At 32.6% G+C, this 10,041-nt stretch overlaps 1 pseudogene; it reads left to right on the plus strand.

Moving 5' to 3' along the window:
• The first annotated feature begins 1,264 nt into the window (after positions 1 to 1,264).
• Positions 1,265 to 1,401, plus strand: LOC120200516 (annotated as a pseudogene).
• The last annotated feature ends 8,640 nt before the right edge of the window (positions 1,402 to 10,041 follow it).

Raw genomic sequence — 10,041 nt, forward strand, 5'->3', positions numbered from 1 at the left:
ACCCTTATTACTTTCAAACTTTACTATTAAATCCAACATCAAAATTCTCTAATTAAATCCCTAAACTTTTAACTTGTTTCAAAATTAAGTGCAAAGTTTTCAAAATTTACTTTTTCATCACTACCCCTGTTTTGGGATGATACATATACGGTCCTTTTTATATGCTCTAAGTGATTTCTAGTTGTTTGGAGAAGTTGGAGGTAACTTCTAGCCATTTTAAGCATGAAATTCGTGATTTAAATACTCAATTGCAACCATAGTTTTGAAACTCTTCTTGGAGAATCGAAACTCCTAAAACATGTTTGAAAATATCAATCTTTGGAGGCCTAGAGTATAGATACTAGAACATGAGCTTTGGAATCTCACATACGGGTATCAAAATCCAACATTGGTTTTCGAAACTCTTAAGCACTATGGAATGGACGTTCTAAAACTAGTAGAAGAGTTTCGAAACACTTAGGAGAAGTTTTAAAACTTCACACTTAGTTTTGAAATCTAAGGCTCAAGTTTTCACATTTAAGGGTGTTTTTAGCTCTTTAAAAATATTTTAAGTTGGATATTTAAGCCAAAACACAAAGAAAATATTTTTGAAATAATTCTTCTTTACAAAAATGATTTAAATAATTTTTGCTAAAATTTCGTAGCAAATTTGCAATTTCTACAATATAGTAAGGGGTCGTTCTTATTTGCTCGATTCTGCAATATATACGAAGTAGATTGTTATTTTTTTAGAATGATAAAATCAGTTAATTGATGGGGGACAAAAAGATATTAAATACAATATTTTGGTTCAAGTAATTGTAGATTAACATTTTGGACTAAAATATTAAGTTTTCTAAACATACAGGGACTAAAATGTCCCTTTGAATAATAGAGAGACTAAAATAAATTTTTGATGGAGTAAAAGAGCTTCTAATAGAGTTTAACTTCTAGAAACTTGAAATACACATATGAGTATTAAAACTAATAATATTTTGATGATGTATCAAGTGGGTTTGTAACTGATATTAATGTGATGAATGCAAATATGAAATAACATGTGGTTGAAGTTGTTGGTGTAACCATGAAGAGAATGGCATTGGCAGAGATTGATTATCTGCAATGAAACTGCTTTATGCGAGAATCGCCTTTAAAACCAAAGCTGTTTATTTCCAGAAGCAGCTTACAAATGAGATGCTGCATGTAACGTCCCACATGGTTGGGGTACGAAGGGATGCAGCGAGAAGCTGCTTATAAAACCTAACGGCCTTGAACATTGGAAAGCATACCTTTCTCGGCCTTTTGGCTAAGATTAAGTGTAGTATCTGTTCTGAGGGGTAGGGTCCACCACAGTAGCTTGCTACTGGGACTCTTGAGCGTCACCCTAGCGTTGCACTATTGCTTGGGCCTGGCGCACCCCACCCAATCCAAAGTTTAATCTTACTATTCTGTTTTTTTATTATGAAAACCATACCTCCTTAGTTTTACTAATTTATTGTTTAAACATTGTTCTGGTAATTTAACTTCTAAATTATTTCCTTTTTAGTTATTGTCGTTTTTAAACCATGTAACTTTCTACGCTCAATATGATTGTCCCCTTAGTTTTATAATCATTTCATTAAGTCACCATGATACCTTAAAATTGGGGGTTGAATTATCAAATTTATATGTCAAGAGGATTCCATTACAAATTAAGTTTATAACACCTAATATTCGATCGGGGCAGTCCGACCTTGTTACCAACTGTTACATTAGTCACTGGAGTGACCTTGTACAGAATAGTGTTGCTCATCTATTTAAACCTTCCATGTACCATATCATATACCATATCATACCACATATAGGTGCATCAAAATTAGTGGACACAATTCAAAGCAAATGTTGGAAATTTATCGGCAAAAGTTCGCGATGCTAATTGTTCAAAAATGACCGATCATACATCTATAAAACATATAAACTTTTAATTAACACAAAGAACATCGACAATAATTACACGAGAACCTAGAATAGGGGATTAACCTACTCCTATGTTTCTAAATAAAATAAGGTTTGTACAAACCAGCACCCAATCCGTACACTTACGGAAACAATGAGCAACTAACAACAACCGTTTCAATGCACGACCGCCTTTCCTTTCCCATTGCTAGAGGAAGCCACCAATGAATCTTGAGCTTCAAGATCACATCAAAATGCATAAATAACAGCAAAATTGGCTGGAATTTCAACTTAAATCATGCACCAAACAAGACTCCATATTTCACTACAAAACACGACGAATCCATTTCGTACCAACGATTTCTTAGCTTAACTGATACATTTTATACCATCAACAACACCACCTAAAAGTGCTATTAATATCATCAAGAATTTCTAATCTCAACCCTAAATCACCATATTAAACATATAAAGTTTCTTAATTCTATCGAGACCTAATTTTTAGAATTTCAAGAACAAAACCTCAATATGATACAAAAATCGGTATGAAATCCTTTATACCTGTAGCCCACATCTTTTACACTTATACGAAAACAATGTAGTTAAAATTCAACATTAGTTATGATTTCGTTGAACTAAATTAAATCCAATATATTATTCTTAATTATTAAAATAAGGTAAATAAAATAGATATATTTTGTAATTAAAACAAAATTTTAAAAAAAAGAATTTAACTACATAATCACAAAAAGGAATAATGCTTTTGGAGCGTCAATTTTGGTCCTCGTTTCAAAATATTCCTTAACTTTAAATTCGAAATTCAAATATTTTAATCCTCTTGAATTTTCCTTTCTAAAATATTTTTCTGAATTAATATATACACACACTTATTTAACTATATATATATTAAAAAGTATAAGTATATATATAAACTATAAGATATATATACTTTAAAGTATAAAGTATATATATATATATACTCTATATAAAGTATAAAGTATATATACATACATAATAATATAAAGTATAAGTAGATTATTTATATATAAAGTTTTAGTATAAAGTGTATATACATATATAATAATATAAAGTATATAAGTATATATACATATATAATTAATATAAAGTACAAGTATAAGTATATTATATATAATGTTGAAAACATTTTGATATTTCGATATAACAAATTAAGTTAAATGAATTTTAAGATTTTCCAAAATGATTTTCTAAGTATATTCGATATAATTATTCGAATATCAAAACATTACTCAAAATATTTCAAAAAAAATCATTTTTAATCCTTACTTAAGTGTAAAATTAAGTTTTAATCTTAAAACAATTTCAAAATAATCTTTCAAAGTATTTCGAACCATTTCAAAGCCAAAAATTCCAAATTGCTCAGAGGGAACCGATTCCCCCCCAAGGGGGTACCGATTCCCCCCTGAATGGTTTGGCTCCGAGATTTCCAGAATGCTCGAAGGGAACCGATTCCCCCATAGGGGGTACCGATTCCCCCCTGTTCAACGGTCGAAATATTTGAATTTTACACTTAGGGAACCGATTCCCTATGAGGGGGAACCGATTCCCCCCACGCTCCAAGTTGTTTTATTAATTGTTTTCACACTAAAACGGCTATATTATCTTCATTAATTATCCCCAACGTTCAGAAGTGATTCAAGGTGTATTTAAACAAGTTCTGAAGCCCTTGATCAACAAGAAATTATAGAGAAACAAGAGAGAAAGCATCAAACATCAAGTTTGTGCAAATCAAGCCAATTTTCCTTTCAATATTCATTTTGCTTTCAAGAACACCATTTGTGCTCATTTGTAATTATCTTTGAGTGTTCTTTTCTTGTTCTAGAATTGTGCAAACATCTTACCTTGTGAGGTTTTCCTTGTAGGTTTGCAAATTTGTAATCTTCTCTTTGGGAAAAGAGTGTTCTCAAGAATTGGGGTATATTCTTGAGGGTGTTGTAATGTTATCTCTTTGGCCTCAAAAGAAATAACAAATTAGTAAATTTGTTGGAAAATCCTTAGTGTGTATAGCTAAGGTAGTGGACGTAGACTTTAATTGAGAAAGTCGAACCACTCTAAATCGCTGTGCATTTACTTTCAATTTTCTGCAAAAGCTTCCACCAATTTTTTAATTGCCAATTCACCCCCCTCTTGGCCAAATCCGTCAATCGATTAACTCAACAATTGGCATCAGAGCCTAACTCATTTGAAGGTTTAATCGCCTCTTGAGTCGATTCGGGAAGAGTTATATCGATTATCAAAGTCATCAATGGCCTCCGCTTCAAACTTCGACTCCGGTCTCGATTCGATGCCCGTCAACAAGCCTCCTTTCTTCAATGGAGCTAACTATGCCTATTGAAAGAATAAAATGTTGTACTTCATTCAAGCAAGTGAAATGGGAGCATGGAATACTGTAGAAGAAGGATACATCAAACCTCTCACTCATCCAAGGTTGTGGAGTGAAGGAGAGACAAGAATGTTCCAGCTCAACTCCAAAGCCATCCATATCATTTTTTGTGCTCTTGGACCAGATGAATACGGAAGAGTTTCATCGTGTACAACCGCCAAAGAAATATGGGACAAACTTCAAGTCACTCATGAAGGTACCGATGAGGTAAAGAAATCTAAAATTAGTATTCTAACGCATAGCTATGAAAATTTCAGGATGAAACAAAATGAAGATATCAAAGCTATGACGGATAGATTTTCAACGATTGTCAATGGTCTCAAATCATATGGAGAGATCATTTCAAATGAAAAGCTTGTGAGGAAGTTAGTCTACTCCCTCCCAAAATCGTGGCAATCAAAGAAGACGGCAATCATCGAGTCTAAGGACTTAACGTCCTTAACTCTTAAAGAGCTAATTGGGTCACTCCTCACTCATGAAATTATGCTCGAAGATGAGGTGGACCTCGACAAAATTGACGAGACACCAAAGGAGAAGGAGAAGAAGAAAAACATTGGAGTTGCTCTCAAATCCACAAAAGATGAGAGTGATTCGAATAACGATGACGATAACGAGGAAATGGCATTGTTTGCCAAACGGTTCAGAAAAATGATGAGACCTTATCAAGGAAGAAAATTCAAACGAAATGAAGGCCTCAAAAATGAACCGAAAGAGAAGGACCCAATCATTTGCTACGAATACAAAAAGCCAGGGCATGTTAAATATGATTGCCCATAATTGAAGAAAAAGGGTCAATCAAAGAATAAGCACAAGGCTCATGTGGCTACATGGAGCGATGAAGAAAGTTCCGATGAAGAGGAACAAGAAGTAGCTAACTTGTGCTTGATGGCATTTGGGGAAGATTCTAAGGTAACCTCTAACTCATCCGATTTTGATGATTTATCCTATGATGAGTTGTTAGAGGAATATAATGGGTTGGCTTCGGATTATGAGAAATTATTTTTAAAATATAAAAATGATGTTTCAAAATTGAAAAATGAAAACAAACTCATATCCAAAACCAACAATGATTTTGAAAGTAAAATCAAAGACTTGCAAATCAAACTAGAAGAGTTTGAAAAGAAAATTTTAGATTTGCAAAATTTACTTTCAAAGATCAATGATGATCATCAAAAGAAAATTGATGATATTAAAACTTCTTTTGATAAAGTTGGAACAAAACATTTTGAAAAAGGTGGAAATTCAAAATCCAACTTTGTTAGAAAAAGTTTTAGAAACTACAATCATAGAGGTCCCCAAAGAACCTCTAATGGAAAAATCGTTAGAAGTATGTGGGTTCCTAAAGAACTCATTACTACTAAAGATAAAAATATCCTACACAAATGGATACTTAAGGGGACTAGGATTTTGGAAACTAATGAATATGGACCCAAAAGAATTTGGGTACCAAAAATCAAAAATTAATCTATGTTTATAGGGAAAGGAGCATTGCTACAAGGCACGGGAAACAAATTCAAATTCATGGTACCTTGATAGTGGATGCTCAAGACACATGACCGGAGACAAAAGCCGGTTCATTGAGCTTAATGCCAAAAATGGAGGAGAAGTGACTTTTGGAGACAATTCAAAAGGTCACATTAAAGGTATTGGTACAATAGGTAATACCTCTTCCATACAAATTAAAAATGTTTTATATGTAAATGGATTAAAGCATAATCTATTGAGTATTAGTCAATTATGCGATAAAGGATTCAATGTCTTATTTGAAATTAATGGTTGTAAAGTCATTGACATTGCATCTAATCGGATTATGCTTATTGGTCATAGAATAGGAAACATTTACATGGTGCATTTAGATTCTTTTGATATGACTAATTTATGCCTAGTTGCTAAGGATGAACATGATAGTTGGTTATAGCATAGGAGACTAGGACATGCTAATATGAGTGTTTTGCAACGGCTAATTCAAGGTGATTTAGTTCGAGGGTTGCCTAAGCTTAAATTTGATAATGATAAAATCTGTGATGCTTGTGCTAAAGGAAAACAAAAGCGTGTTTCTTTTAAATCCATTAATGACGTATCAACTAGTAGAGTATTACAATTGATCCATGTAGATCTTTTTGGGCCAACTAGGACTACTAGCTTGGGTGGAAAACAATATGCATTTGTCTTGGTAGATGACTATTCTAGATATACTTGGGTTCTATTTTTAAGTACTAAAGATGAAGCATTAGAACAGTTCATCACATTTTCAAAAATAATCCAAAATAAAAAGGGTTACTCTATAACTAGTGTTAGGAGTGATCATGGAACTGAATTTGAAAATCTTGGATTTACTGAATTTTGTAACTCTAACGGTATTAGCCATAATTTTTTAGCACCTAGAACCCCTCAACAAAATGGAGTTGTTGAGAGGAAAAATCGAACTTTAGAAGAAATGGCTAGAACCATGCTTTGTGAAAATAATTTGCCAAAATATTTTTGGGCGGAAGCCACAAATACCGCTTGTTATATTATAAATCGAGTAATGATTAGGCCAATTTTAAAGAAAACTCCATATGAAATTTTCAAAAATAAAAAGCCTAACATTAGTTATTTTCATCCTTTTGGATGTAAATGTTTTGTTTTAAAAAACGGTAAAGAAAACCTTGGCAAATTTGATGCTAAAAGTGATGAAGGAATTTTTCTGGGTTATTCCTTAAATTCTAAAGCCTATCATGTATTTAATAAAAGAACTTTAGTTATAGAAGAGTCTATACATGTTGTTTTCGATGATAATCCCCTTTCGAGGAAGGATTCTTGTGTGAATGATGATGTAGGTGTTATAAATACAAATGACGTTAGACATGAAGTTGGAGAACCATCATCAAAGGAAGAAACGAAAAATGAGGAAACTCATGATCCTCTTGAGAATCCAACCATTGAAGAAAGGGAAGTATCTTATCCAAGAGAGTACAACTATGTCAAGGATGGTGAAATTATAGGTGATCCATCAAAAGGGGTAACAACTCGATCTTCTCTTAGAAATATTTGTAATTATGTTGCATTTATCTCATGCATAGAGCCTAAGAATATTAAAGAAGCATTAAATGATGAACATTATTTATGGCTATGCAAGAAGAGTTAAATCAATTTGAGAGAAGTAAAGTATGGACATTAGTTGAAAGGCCTAGTAATAAATCTACTGTAGGTACTAGATGGGTATTTAGGAATAAGCTTGATGAGAGTGGTAATATAGTGAGAAACAAGGCTAGACTTGTTGCTCAAGGGTATACTCAAGAAGAGGGCATAGACTATGATGAAACATATGCTCCCGTAGCTAGGATGGAAGCAATTAGAATGTTATTAGCATTTGCATGTTTTCATGAATTTAAATTATATCAAATGGATGTTAAAAGTGCATTTTTAAATGGTTTTATAAAAGAAGAAGTATATGTGGAACAACCTCCAGGTTTTGAAGATTCAAAATTTCTAGATCATGTTCTTAAATTGACAAAAGCTCTTTATGGTTTAAAACAAGCTCCTAGAGCTTGGTTTGAAAGATTGTAAAATTTTTTAATTGAAAAAGGTTTTTCAAAAGGAAAGGTTGACACTACATTGTTTTTAAAGCATAAAGGTAAAGATTTATTAGTAGTTCAAATTTATGTTGATGATATAATATTTGGTTCTACTAATGATGTTCTTTGCCAAGAATTTTCTAAGCTAATGCAAAGTGAGTTTGAGATGAGCATGATGGGGGAGATCTCATTTTTCTTGGGACTCCAAATCAAGCAAAGAAAAGATGGCATCTTCATTAATCAAGCTAAGTACGTCAAAGATATGCTCAAGAAGTTTGGATTAGAAAATGGGAAACCTCATGACACTCCAATGAGCTCTTCAACAAAACTTGACTTAGATGAAGGAGGTAAATGTGTAAATGTTAAATTATATAGGTCAATGATTGGCTCTTTGCTTTATCTAACTGCAAGTAGACCGGACATTATGTTTAGTGTTTGCTTATGTGCTAGATTTCAATCATGTCCTAAGGAATCACATTTACTAGCTGTTAAGAGAATCTTTAGATACCTTAAGGATACTCCTAGTTTAGGACTTTGGTATCCTAGAGACTCTAGCTTTAGCTTGCATGCTTTTTCTGATGCGGATTATGGAGGATGTAAAATAGATAGGAAAAGCACCTCTGGTACTTGCCAATTCCTTGGAAATATGCTGATTTCTTGGTTTTCAAAGAAACAAAATTGTGTTGCATTATCTACCACTGAAGCGGAATATATTTCAGCCGGTAGTTGTTGTGCACAAGTTTTATGGATGAAACAACAACTTTTTGATTATGGAATTGAAGTAGGTACTATTCCTATCAAGTGTGACAATACTAGTGCTATTTGTCTCACTAAAAATCCCATCCAACACTCTAGAACTAAACACATTGAAATTAGACATCACTTCATTAGAGACCATGTCACTAAGGAAGATGTAATTCTAGAATTTTTTGATACTTTGCATCAATTAGCGGATATTTTTACAAAACCCTTAGATAAGGAAAGGTTTTGGATACTTAGGAGAGAATTAGGTTTAACTGACCTATCTTCACTTAGTGTTTAAAATAATTCAGCACTTTTAATAAATACTGAAAAATGCTCATAATAGTAATTTTTGATTGCATTAATTGCTATTAGTTAGGGGGAGTTTATGATTCTTGATGAAAAATTAACTTTATGTTCAAATATTGATTAAAGATTAATTTAATTGTTTGAACATAATTATTTTTCAATATATGAGTTGCCTATACCACTAGAGAAGATAAATTTAGCATTTTATGTGCTTAAAAGTCAGATTTTAGCATTTTGGTGCAGAGGGAATCGATCCCCCATGAGGGAACCGATTCCCCCTTTGAAGGGGAGCCGATTCCCCCCACAGGGGAATCGATACCCCCCTGGGGTTCTGTTAAAATCAGGCCAGAACACCCAAAACCCCAAAACCCTTCAGCCATTCTCTCTCTCAATTTCTCAAATCTCTATTCTTGCCTCAAATCATTGATTTTAATCGGAAAACACTTCAAATATCATCTCCTAAACTTGCAATCATCATTAAAATCGTGCAAACAACATCTAAATCCCCTCAATCTTCATCTTTCAAGGTAAATTTTTCTAAACTCTCTATTTCATTGATTTTTGAACATAGGATTAGTTTTAATTAGTTCTAGGTTGAAATAGTGATCGGGCATTGATTGTTTAGTGATTAGAAACTAGATGTTACAACTAATTTCATCAAAAACACAAAAAATTTTCAGAAATTTTAAATTTTCGAAATTTTTTTTTTAAAAAAAAATTTGTTTTTCAAATCATTGTGTTTTGATTAAATTATGTTGTTGTTATGAAAACTATACATATATTGTTTCTCAAAATCATATTTTTCAAAAGTTTTTCAAAAACTTTGCCCATTAGGATTGATTTAGAGAACCTTGAAATATTGAGGACTCAATTGAGTTTTGGGATTAATTGAATTGCATACATTTGTTTTTAAATTGCAGGTTATCCAATCTATTCCGATTTCCTTCACCATGTCTAATCCTAAACGTGCTAGGTCTTCATCTAGTCGTTCACACCGTCAACCAAATCCACCTCCAAATCCTCCTCCTATTCCTCAAAATCCTATTCCAAATCTGGATCCTAACTTGACTATCCAAAATTCTTGTTTCAATCAACCGG

Source organism: Hibiscus syriacus, unplaced genomic scaffold (genome assembly GCF_006381635.1).
Source record: "Hibiscus syriacus cultivar Baekdansim isolate YM2019G1 unplaced genomic scaffold, ASM638163v2 tig00005974_pilon, whole genome shotgun sequence".
NCBI lineage: Eukaryota > Viridiplantae > Streptophyta > Magnoliopsida > Malvales > Malvaceae > Hibiscus > Hibiscus syriacus.